The 13,220-nt window shown below is 36.6% G+C and overlaps 1 protein-coding gene across 1 annotated transcript in view; it reads right to left on the reverse strand.

Annotated features, from left to right (window-relative positions):
- The window catches only part of NXPH2 (neurexophilin 2), a 109,559-nt gene that overhangs the window by 94,963 nt on the left and 1,376 nt on the right, over positions 1-13,220 (reverse strand). The gene's annotated exons all lie outside the window — the stretch shown is intronic.

Raw genomic sequence — 13,220 nt, forward strand, 5'->3', positions numbered from 1 at the left:
ATCCCACTATATTTTAATCATAACAAATACATGCATCCAGTGTGGTTTAGTTCATATTTGTATTAACCAACTATTATTTGTGATCATTTTCAGTTTTATTTTGTTGTCTTCTATCTTCTACGAAGTATTTTTTTCTTTTTACTGCGTTTTAAAATATGGAAATTCAAAGGCTTTACTAAAATTCTCTGAGCCAGCCCTAACAACTGATTAAGAGCTGTACCTGAGGCAAAATAAAATGTGTGAACTTCTGCTAAAGAGGGAAATCATATCCAGGAGAGCAATATCAGGGGGGTCACTCTTCCATTTGCCTTAAAAAGGACAATTTGCTAAATAGAGATGTGTACCCTGGGCAGAATGCCTAATAGAGCTGACACTCAAAAATATTGTTTGAACTGAACTGAACTGAAGGAGACTGAGCTGAGGGAAACTGAGATGGAGGGAAAAAAGTGTTAAGAAACTAGGTCTTTGTAAAATGCTGACCTCTTCCCAAAAGTGCAAAGACAAAGTATTTCATCGGAAGAGGCCAAAGTGGTCACTTGGTTCAGCTTCTCACAGCCAGGAATCTTCTACAGTGGTGAGCCTCAGTCTGGTATGTTTTGCTCCCCAGGGCACATGTGTCAATGTCTGGAGACACTTTTGGTTGTCACAATTGAGAGTCTGATACTGGCATCTAGTGGGTAGAGGACAGGGATGCTGCTGAACATCCTACAATGCACAGGACAACCCCTTTCTCCCTACCCCTAACCCCTCACACAAGTAATTACTTGGGCCAAAATGTCAGTAGTGCTGAGTTTGGGAAACTCTGCCCAACTGCATGACCCAAGAGATTGCCTCTGATTACCCCTTTTTTCAAATCACTTTATTGAGGGATGATTGAGACACAAAAAGTTATACACGTTTATAATGGATGTACTTGAAGATAAGTATATACTCATGAAACCATCACCTCAATCTGTGCCATTAACAGTCGTCACATCCCAGTGAAGGCACACTCATGACCTCACAAGCATGCCTTTACACCTGCTGGGAAGCTCCCGCCCCTAAAAGTCCTCCCTTATTTTGAAATTCATAGAGTGATAATATTTGTCAAAAGCACTACACACAAAGAAGTACACGTATACAAAATCACATTTGAAGGTCAAAAGCCATCTCCAGATGTTACTACTAAAATTATTATTCTCATCTGTTTAATATGACAGAAAAAATAAATTTACACACTGAATTTTTGTTGGTAGCATTTTTAATTCTGCTATTATTTGGTAGCTTTTAGGACTTTAAGTCCATTTCTTAATTTATTAACATTAGACAGCTTCTCTTCACTTCTTACTATGAAAGATAAAGAAACTGTCATGCTTGCCTATCTTCACCTGTGTATTCCTTTTACTCTCCAATTTTAATTATATTCTATTACTTTAGTTCATTAACATTCATTGTGGTTACGTTCTGTTCTTAAACTACATTCAAATCATTCATGCTTTGTGTATCAATCCGTTCTAAACACAGTAAGCTAATAAACAGCATTTCTAAAACTGAGAGGGTTGAAATGGAATTCCCCATAGAGCCACAGTGTAACTAGACGGCAGAGAAGGAAACAGAACTTCCTACTTTTCCCAAGTCAGAGGCTAATGGATCTTCACGTCTTCTGAGTCATCCTCAGACACCTCTGTATCCCATATCATCTCTCTGTTCTCTATTTCTTGCTTGGCTGAGGTATGTCTTTAAAGATCGTTCCATATGGAATGAATGGTACCTCCCCTGAGATCCTTGCATGCCCCATTTTTTTTGTTTTCTCTGATTTTCTCTCCTTCTTCCCTCTCCTTCCTTCATATTCAATAATTTGGCTGTTGATTCAATATCGCTTTCCCCTTAGAACTAACTATGTAGGCATTATTCCATTGCTTCTAATTTCCAGTGTGGTTAATGAGATGTGTGTGTGTGTGTGTGTGTGTGTGTGTGTGCACGTGTGTCAGTAATCTCTTGTTTCTATGAAAACTCTTCAGATTTTCTTATTTTTCCCTTTGGGTTCAGAAATTTCACTAATTTTTTTTAAATCAGCACCTTCAACATTTATTTTCTAGGTTCCCTCCTCTCATAGTCTCTGTTTCTGGGGCACCTCACTGGATTTTCTGAATTTGTCCTCTACGTCTCTTTACTATTCACTCCCATTTCCTATTTTGGTTTTTTGGTTCTGTCTTGGCAGACTTCCTCTTAGAGTTCACCAGCATGAATGTTAGCCCTGTTCTTTTTAATCTTCTCCTCAACTTTCTAATTTTGTCATTTATATATTTCATTTCCAAAGCAGCCTGTTCTTATTTTTCAGGATGCAATATCCTCTTGAGTTTTTGAGAATACTAATTAGGAATCCTTAAAATTGAAACCCATCCCTTATATTAATTGTTTCCTCCAGGGTAGCTCCTCCTCCTCCTCCTCCTCCTCCTCCTTGCCAATGATTTCTCTTAAATGTCTGGTGATCTTTGGTTGTCTATGTCTATGAGTGAAAAATCACACTAATTAAGGTGAAGAGCTGGAGGTGTTTGTGTCTCTTTCTCTAATAGAGTTCTTCCTTTAGTGGGAGTTCTAATCACAAGTTCTCTAATGGGAACATAGAGTGTTGATTCTCTAGTACATGTAAAACTGCTGATCAAAGTATCCCACCTTTTTCAAGTCAACCAGACTCTCTCAACCAGAACATGACATCTTAAATGAAGCAAAACAAGAACTGAAGAAAAAAAAGTTGGCATGTATTCATCATCTTGCCTAATTGATACTTTCCTGACACCCAGACCCTTGATTCTGCTCTATACATGCCTGGTTCTCCAACATTTCCGGTGAGTCACTCCATTCTCATGAATTTCTTCTCTGCTTAAGTTTGTCAGAGTCAGCTTCTGTTGCTTGCATAGCAAGAAACTAAGGTGTTGCAGATGGGAAGGAACACTCATCTTTGTTACGCTAATGCTAAGTACTAGGCATTTTACATTTTTGTACATAATCATCACAACCCTATGAAATAGCTATAATTGACATTATCTTATGAAGAAACTGAAATTGAGTAGATCTATTGGCTTGTCCAAGATGCCAAAGAAAGCACTGGAACCCAAGTCAATCTGATATCAAAACCCATGCTTTTCCTCTACTCTGAAGTATTCATGGAGTATTAAGGATACAAACCTGGCTGCAGTTATTAGTATATGATGAATATTGGACGAGAGATTTAAGGCTGGAAAACCAGGCAAAAAAAAATTTAGACACGGTATGTTAAGAAAAAGGGAATCACAATCTTATTCTTAAAAGTTGAGTGACATAGTAAATCAAAAGAGGATTTAAAACAGATGATTCTATGGCATGTGGAATGAATTTACAAGGCTTGTTTTGGAATAAAGTAGACCAGCTAGGAGGCTGCTGTAGCGATGAAATGGCAGCAGGTGGAGAGGAAGAGACAGTTTACAGAAGGATTTGGAAGGAAATTTCATAGGATTTTGTGACTGAATGGATATTGTAAGGGCTGAAGAAAAATGAGCCAAAAAAGACTAAAAGATTTCCAGTTGCAATGGGGAAAGCTGAGTGAATGTATTTACCTTGCCTCCCTCCCAAATTTCCAATGACATGAACTAGGAATGCAAAAACAAGAATGAATGCATAGTGGTGCTAGAAAGAGGAAAGGATGCCAAAAGCCTGCAAGATTTGAGAACCTCTAGAGGGAGGAAAGAAGAGTGAATCAGAATGATGCAAAAGCCAGATGTGCGGAGCAGCCTGTAACCAAACAAAGGCAAAGGAGAACAGCGCCACTGAGTACCCTCTTCCCACCACCAAGCTCAGCCCAGGAGGAGCTGGGAGTGCACCAAGGCACTCCAGGGCAGCACCCTGGAGGCTGCAACGTCCTCCAGTGAGCAGAAAGAGGGCTGAGGCTCTGGATGCTCGCTCTTAATGTGAGGCTTCATTCACCTTGGACAGCTTACAGAACGAACTGCACAATCTGCCACAGAAGGCTTCTAGTTACAGCCATTGATCTAGAAAGGAGGAAGGCAGGCCCCCTGTTTGGGGGGCTGCTACTACTACTACTACTACTGCTTCAAAACATACAAACTTGGGGGGGGGGACATGGGGTAAATTCACAGGTGTGGAATAAATTTTTTAAAATTAAAGTAAGGGTGTATATAATTTTATGCTAAATAAATATGAAGGTGCACAAAAATGCATACTTTTCTTTTAAAATTAGTAAAAGGGAGGGCAGCCCCAGTGGCTTAGAAGTTTAGCGCCGCCCTCAGCCTGGGGTATGTTCCTGGAGTCCTGGAATCAGGTCCCATGTCAGGCTCCCTGCATGGAGGCTGCTTCTCCCTCTGCCTGTGTCTCTGCCTCTCTCTCTCTCTCTCTATCTCTGTGTTTCTCATGAATAAATAAATAAAATCTTTAAAAAGAAAAAAAAAAAGGCAGATCGTTTACCTTGGCTTAAACAGCTTAATATTGGGAAAATATTAGGAAAATTAGGTTTCATAAATAAATATAAAAAGGTTAGCATTTTAGAAATATATGATCATTTTGAAGGATGCTAAAACCATATATAAAATTGACTTCTGCAATCAGCAAATTTATTTTAATGTGGAATATAAAAGTATATTTCTAACTTGATAGATTATCAGAAGCTAAAAGTAAACATCATATTTAGTAAAGTTTCCATTAAAGTTGGAAATATGAAAACCCCAACTTCCCCAATGTTTGTCAACACTATTCTGAAGGTTTTACTCAGCACACTAGAATCAATTTTAATTCAAGAGGCATTAATGTTTAATAGAAAGGGCCTAATATAAGATTATTTAGAGATAATATAATTATCTATATATAAAATCCAGGAGAATCAAATTAAAAATAATCTAGTACAGAAATAGAACTCATATGAACATAAATATGCTAAAATAAATATCTTTCCTTATATGCCAGCAAAAAAATAAATAAATAAATCTAAAATGTCAGGCATAGAAACAGTATCTACAACAACTCCCATGATGTAAAAAAATCCAGGAATAATAAAATAAACAATTGTGCAAGAGCAATATAAAAAAAGTATAGAAGTTTAAAGCAATAGAAAAAAAATGATATAAGAATAAGAAATACAAATGATTAAATATGAAAACACACTTTACCTTCCTAATAAACAATGAGGTGTCTTCCTTAAATAGAGTGGCAAAGTCAAAAAAAGGAAAAACACTGTCCACAAAGGGGCATAGATATGCGAAAACACTATGTATGGTACTACATTTTGGCATAGTCCATTAGGGGAAAATGTATATTTATCAAAAATCTTACTGTAGGGGATCCCTGGATGGTGCAGCGGTTTGGCGCCTGCCTTTGGCCCAGGGCGCAATCCTGGAGATCCGGGATCGAATCCCACATCAGGCTCCCAGCGCATGGAGCCTGCTTCTCCCTCTGCCTGTGTCTCTGCCTCTCTCTCTTTCTCTCTGTATGACTATCATAAATAAATAAAATAAAATTAAAAAATTAAAAAAAAAATCTTACTGTACATTCCCAGCATTGAACCAGTATCTACAATTCTAGGAATTCATTTTAAATATTCACAAATATATTTTATAAATCCAAAAGAGTCGAAATATTCATAAGGAATGGATCAAACACATTATGGTACGTCAATGCTATGAAACACTATGAATCCTCAAAAACATAAGTTGTTTTATATCGCATAAAAATGGCCACAATATACTATTGCATTAAAAATGTTATAGAACATTATGCTGTGTTAGTATAATTATGATAAAAGCATGCATATCCATAATTTCTGCAAAAATACACATTAAATTATTCATAATGATTATCTCTTACTGTGAGATGACAGAAAGCAGACGGGGCGAGAATGGCTATCATAAAAATTCCTGAATATTAAAAAAAATATTAAACAGAAATCTTAGGTTGGTTTCCCCAGAAGCAGACCCTGAGACAAGTGTTGGAATGCAAGTGATTCCTAAAGAAGCGGTTCCAGGGAAGTCGGGTAAGGGAGTGGGGCTGCAGGTCAGAGAGTGGAAGACAGCCATGCAGGTGTGTGACAAGCAAAATCCACTTGAGGTAGTTTCAGCCCACTGCCTCCAAGGGAACTCTGGAACATTCCGCCAGATCTCGGAGTGAGAGAACATGGCTTTCCATACCCTGGTACCTGTGAGTCATCTGATAAGAGCTGGCTGAAGGGGGAGAAAAGGGAACAGGAGGACATTCTGATCATGAGTACTTTCTGACAAGATGCATCCAACACCAACACCAGGGGGTACTTCCCAAAGGAGATTTATAGTTGTCCAGTGTTAGAATAGAAACCAAAAAGTGGAGGGGTTGGGGGGGGGGTGTTGTCCATAGACATGTTAAAAAGAGATCCAAAGAGGTCTGGGTGGAAGAGCCAACAAAATGCACTATGATATAGCATCTTTACAAATGTAAGAAAGGGATGAGAGAAGAAGAGGAAGCTTGCTACTGCTAAAGCACAACTATGCTCACAATTCTGCACAAGCATAAGCACCTACTAGGTAGCCCGGCCCCATCCCCCAGGCTTCTCACATTCCTACCGCCCCTTAGGCAACCAGGATTAAGTGGCCCTTAACAGAAATCAAGACCTTTCACTCTCTTCCTGTTCACCTTTTCAGTCTTGAAGAAGTGCAGGTTGAGATCTTGAGAAGTTAGAGGAACTCTCAAACCTCTCTTGATCCCAACTGGAACCACATTTACTGGGCCAACAAAAACCCTAAAGTGACATAAAAGCCAAAGCACTTGGCAAACTAAACTCTGTGAGACTAAATTGTAAATGCAACTCTTGATTAAGGGACATAATCCAGTAATGCGTTTGTTGTATTTACCTTCTTTGACTCTATCACAAAGTTGTTTAAAACATTTCTAAAATGAGTGAGTTGAGGTTTCTATCTCAGCATGGACACTGAACAGAATGAGATGTTGCCCAGAAATGTTCCTCAAGCCTATGGCTCTGGATGTCAAAGACAGATCTCACAACCTCCTGCTATAAATGGAGGCTGCCCTGAGCTAACAGCTGGGCTGGGTAGACAATGCAAGTTTTATCTTTTCTGGTCTACAGTCCATCTCTGAAAACTTCAAAGCTTTTGCTTCTTCATCTGTAAAGTGGATGCAATAACTGTTGCTCTGCTTACCTTTCAGAGCTGATGTGAAGATAAAATATGGGATCACATATGTGAAAGAATCTAATAAACCACATAGTGCTTTATATCAAGTCACCTGTCTGAACACAAGGACACCATACATTAAAAAGGGGGAGGTGGAGACTTCAAGATCTGAACCCATGAATATTGGAAAGCACTTATTCAGGAAAGATGTGCATGGCTTTGAACACGTTGAGTGTGAGTTGGTAGTAAAATATCCAAGTCAAAATGAACAGTAAACTATGGAGATATGGTCTTAGAGCCTGAACGGTAGGGTAGGAAGTGACGTACAAATTTGGGAGTCATTGACACGGGATTCGCAGATGAATTCATGATTATGGAAAACACACCTTTGAAAACTTCACCTCCTTTTTTATCTCCATAGCAATATTCCTTATACAGACCCCAATTGTTGTCTGTTTGGATTACCAAAATGCAAAACTTTGTTAATAAAAATTATTGTTATCATTACTACAAAATGTTAACTAGTTCTTTAGGGCCTCTATTCTCTTATTGTATACATTATCCATTCAAAATATCGTGCAGATTGTCATAGTCCATCAACCATTTTCACTGGCTGAGTCTGCACACAAATAAGAGCTAGAAACCTGGACTGGAAATTACATGGACTTCGTATAACCACATAAATTAAACATGTGGTCTCTCCCTGCGAGTAACTTCTTAAGTTATTGTTTTGAATGAGTAAATATACATGCTAGGTAACTTAAGGTAAGACTGATAAAATTTTAAAATTGTTAGTATTATATCACGATGCTTGAAAATCACAATCTTACATAATCTTGCATGAAGAGATTTAAACAAGTGCTTCTGTGATCCTAGAATTACTTTATTTGGCCCCGAACAGCAATAGCACAAAGTCAGGGTTCATTTTTCAAGACATTTACATTGTTTAAAGTGTAATTGGACTGAACCCCAGGACGAGTCAGTCTATTTCAGATGGCTTGTTTCCTAATGTTAAAACCACTGACATTTTCTCCATCTTTGATAGGGTCTCACATGTGAGCTCTTTGTTTTCTTTTAAAAATTCCATACCATTTACATCTGAACTCCTGAAACCTCTGGAGTTAAAAGTATTTCTGATTTAAAGAGGCTGGATTCTACTGAAGAGCACAGAAGTCCCATGATCATTTTCTGGTTGAAGTACAGTATTACTCTGTTATGTTGTTTATCTTAATAATTAGAATTTAACTGAGAGTCAATTTACTTTTTATTTAAATTAAAGCAATGACTAGATGTTGGTAGTTTTCAATTCAAAAATAGTATGGAGGAGAAAAAGCCTGACTATACCATTTTAATTTAAATTTTATTGATTTTGTTGATTATATGGGTTAAATAAATGCTCATCAATTCCCTTTGCCCACTTTCACTAATTTTCTCTTCCCATAAGCAGGGATAACATTTAATTAATCTTGCAATGTTTTATTTTATTTTTTTTCTTGCAATGTTTTAAATCTACTTCTAAATATACATATCATTTGTGATGTGGTTACACAGCATGAACTCCATGTAAAATTTATATTTAAAACAATTATGTCTGTATGTAACACATACTTTCTACAATAATGGAAGATGTAATTCATGAAAAGAAAAATCCTGAGACACTGTTACCATGTACCAAAAAAGAGGAAAGTAATGCTAAAAATCACTTTCCATCCACTTTATCATTAATGACTTCATTTACAGACGAGAGGTTGAGGTTGCTAAGTGACTTGCCCAAGACACATACGCACACATGTGTGCACACACATTCACACACTCAGACTCTCAGTTCAGTCCTGTTTTGTTTACTCCTATGTCCTCAACATCTGCTATGGTCTCAGTGCATAGTCTGGGTCAAAACAGTCAATATTTGTTGAATGTGCCATTTATTTAGAAATGAAACACCAAATGTATTGTTCATTCCAATATACAAGTGGGAACATTTAAAATGTCCTTCTCAATCTTACAGTTTTTTGGGGGAGACAAGAAAGCCACAAACTGTGTGAAAGAAACTTGAAAATACTAAGGATATGCAACTCTTAAGACAACACTATTATTGTAGTTTAAGTATACAAAACTTCCCTTGTCCCTTACCATACATCCATAAATCTTGGAGGGACAAAATTTATAAGAACGGTAAGTTTAAAGACACTATTTTAATTTCTTGAATGATCTGACTAGGAAAAAGGAAAACATATTCTGTAGCTTTGGGGTTTCAATAGTGAAATTTTAATTTTTAATAGTGGTTCTACAAAGAAATGGCATTCCTTATTATATATTGATCTTGCAGCACAATGAACCAGTTTTTGAAGGTTTTTATCTAGATTTTCATAAATTAAAAATAACATAAAATGGAAGTTCTCAATCATATCTTAGAATTCCTTCTATAATATGAAAATCTATGCTGTAAGTTGCTTTAGATTCTTTTATAACTGAACAACATTTTGAAATAAAAAATGGAGTTGTCATTAACACCGCTGGTCATTTCAAAAGTAGTAAAAAATTCAAGTAGATTGTTAGCAAATGAAGATTCATAAAGATAATTATTAGGGCATCTGAATTTGGCACAACTAAAACCGCTTATGATGAAATAACATTTCAAAGTATCACAATGGTGCAATACATAGGTTAATTGGGAAAGGATTATTTTAAAATAATTTAAACATTATAACCTCTGTGCCAGAATAATAGAGAAATTAGTTTGTTAAACCATCATCTTGCACACTATACGAATAACAAGAGAATAACCTCACATGGATGAGTGCTCAAAATCATTTGGGCCAATTTTTTAAAGCAGCTTTAAAATAATTGACTCCCAAATCAAGATATTAAATGCCAACTTCTTACCAGCAATAATGCTTATGGCTAAGATAGAAATGAGATTCTTTACAGAATCGCTGACACAGCCCTAACTGTAGGCACTTGAGTGTGCAGCTATAATTCTTTTTTCAAATCTTACCCAGCAATGCTTCAGGTAAAGGAGTCTGCAGAATATGTAAACAGTAAGAGACAGTCTTAGAGCTTTTACAAAAGCACAAACCTGTGACACATTTATATTCACCTTTGATTGCTACTACTAAATGTCTAAATCATCCAAAGTATATTAATTAGCTCTTTAATAGGTAAAAGGTGGGCAACGTATTATAAAATCAACATTTCTTAATTCACTCGATTTGCAAGAGCTACACATTTTAAGCTGACAATGTAAAATCTCTAAAAGGTTTTTCAAAAAGCCTTCTGCCTTTTTTAGCATTTTGATCATTAATCAAAAACAATAAAAAAAAATTTAAAAAACACCACAAAGATTAAGAAAGCTTTTCTTTTCCATTTGGAAATCTATTAAGCTATAAAATAAGTTCCCAAAAGGAGTCAGTTTCCTAGGTGGATGGCATTTAAAACAGAACCAAATAACATAAATCTCAGAATAGGCCAAGGGAACGCAACTTACACGGGGAGGTGAGTGTCTAGAACGGAGGACTTGGCTGTTTAATCCTAATTCTCATTTTTAAGAATGCCTAAGATAATGATGCTTTTAATGAGGAATTAATTTTAAAGCCCGACCAACTCTAAGTTGTAACCAATATATGGTGGTACTTTTACTCCTGTGCATTGTCATCTAGCCAACAGACTATCGATCCTACACTAGAAAACACTGTTTTGATGTTTATGGATCAGAACTGCATGAGGGAAATTGTGACTTCTGAATGGAAGAGAGTCATGAGTTACCACCTTTTGTAATTACAGAGCTGAGAATAAATACATGATATGAATATCTCACTAAACAAATATTAAAATTATTAATTTGTTAAAGATAAACAAAATACCCTTAATAAGAAGTTCATGTGGGATGATACTATGCAATGAGGATGACCTTAAAATTGTAACACCTTGTATCACAGGTATTCTGATTTTATATAATTCTAAAAACTCGCTAACTTACGTCACTTCTAATTTATATTTTACTTTATAAAATCATTATATCACAGAAAAACAAGTTGAAATGCATAACAAACTTATTTTAAAAATCATCACTGAATTTTATCTTAAACTCAAGCTAATAATCCATTTAAATTCAAATTTAATCTTTTTACAATCTGCATTTTACTTAAAGGCAAAAATCACACTTATTATGAGTTCCAAATTATCATATAAATCTTGAAGAAGTTGTCATCTGGCAAAGTCTTTACTTTGTATCATGTCAGGAAATAACACTCATTATATTATAATATTAATTTCAAATGCTAATTTTCTCATCATTAGATGGCAGAAAAGAAATAATGTGCTATTAATACTGTAATAAAGGATGTGTTGCTGAATAAGGATTTTGGAGAAAATAATACTTTCAGGATTGATATTTAAATTTTGCAATGGCCCTAGTAATCCTATCAATTAGGTAAAGCAACCTATCAGTTAAAACACTGGACACAGGCAAGGAGAACTGGGCGAGGGCAGGTAACATACACACGTAGTTCATAGACTTCCTGCAATATTTATCAATTCGGATGACTGTTTTCTTAAAAATTTCAAGTATTACAGAAACAACTAAAACATTCTCATTATTGCACCAAGATCATGTGGCTAGTGACTTATTTGGACTCCACGCTTTGCGATTGTTTTTGATGAAACAGACGGTTTTCTTAAAGTTAAATTTCAAAATCCCCAAATGAATCCACTACTCATTTAAAATACTTGGCATTTTTTAAAAAGTATATTCTTCGGGTTGCCAGAGTAGATGAAGAAATAAAATCCAATTCCAACAATAACCCAAAACTTGCCCCTGCCCCCCCCCCCCCCCCCCCGCCCCTTCCTGGCCCCATGGCAGATCTACTAAATACGTATGTCTCTAGTTCCTGGAAAAGTAAAAGACTAGTTTTCAAATCTAGAAAACATTTTATCCACTTGCTGTTGGGACTTAGGAAGTAAGTTCGATATCAGCTGAAAAAAGGTAGAATAAAACAGTGAACCTTCCAAAGGGCCAAATTATGACCTGCCCTCTTTGATACCTGCCAGGGTACATGGTGGGATCGGGGAATGTTTCCATTTAGGTCTACCCTCCTCAGCCACTTTGTTTTCCTTCCACATCCTAACCCCCTTGTGTTATATGACTGGAAACCGCTCTAAGAATGTGGAGAATGTAAACAGCCTTTTATTGTCCAAAAGGATGGCAGTATAAGGAATGTGAGCTTATCACACAGCTGCAGCTCCCACCTCACTTACCATGATAAAGTGCTCCAGGAAAAAAACATTACAACCCAAGCACAATCCAAAAACGGATTAGAATTTGACATAAGCTTCCTTAAAAATGAATCAATCAATCCATGCTGTAATATTAGAATCTAGCTCTTAAGGAGGCTATATAATCCCTTCAAGATGTATTTCCTATTTCCTATTGACTATGGTGGTGTGAAAAAAAAAAAGAAGTAACATTTCCAATACGGTAGCTGATAGGAGAACTTTTTCCCAACATATGCCCAAATATATTTCCTCATCTTTAAGAGTCTAACTCAGTGGAACAGATACACAGTTCATGATCACTGAATGCAAAATTAAATTCACCGTGAGATTCATGAAGATATCCTGAAGATCTTACCTAACTAAGTACCTGATTTCTCCAGGCTTCTGGAGTTTTACTCACACACACCCCACAGATGCTGCTGGTTAGCCCATCTTTTATCGGAATCCAGCTTAAACATTTTAAAAAGCAAGTGACCCTAAAGTCTAAGGTGGCATATACGTTGCATGCACATTACCTTAGCCGTAACATTTATTTTAACATGCAGTATTACATGTAGGCAGTATGTGAAGGCTCACTGAAGGACATCTGGGAACATCACTGCATTTTCCTCCTGATGCCACTGAAGAATTTCTTACTCAATGCTGTGCAAGTGAGGCTAATCTCTGTTGTAAGCAGGATGGACGGGCCTCTCCCTGGGATCTGTCCCCTCACTAACACCTTTTAGATTGCCTTTCACCCTCAATACGCGCACAGTACCTCTGCATCTACTGCACCAGACGTCTCGCAGGGAAACTTTTTTGTAAGTTACTTCGTCTTTCCCT

This window comes from Vulpes vulpes, chromosome 5 (assembly GCF_048418805.1).
Source record: "Vulpes vulpes isolate BD-2025 chromosome 5, VulVul3, whole genome shotgun sequence".
NCBI lineage: Eukaryota > Metazoa > Chordata > Mammalia > Carnivora > Canidae > Vulpes > Vulpes vulpes.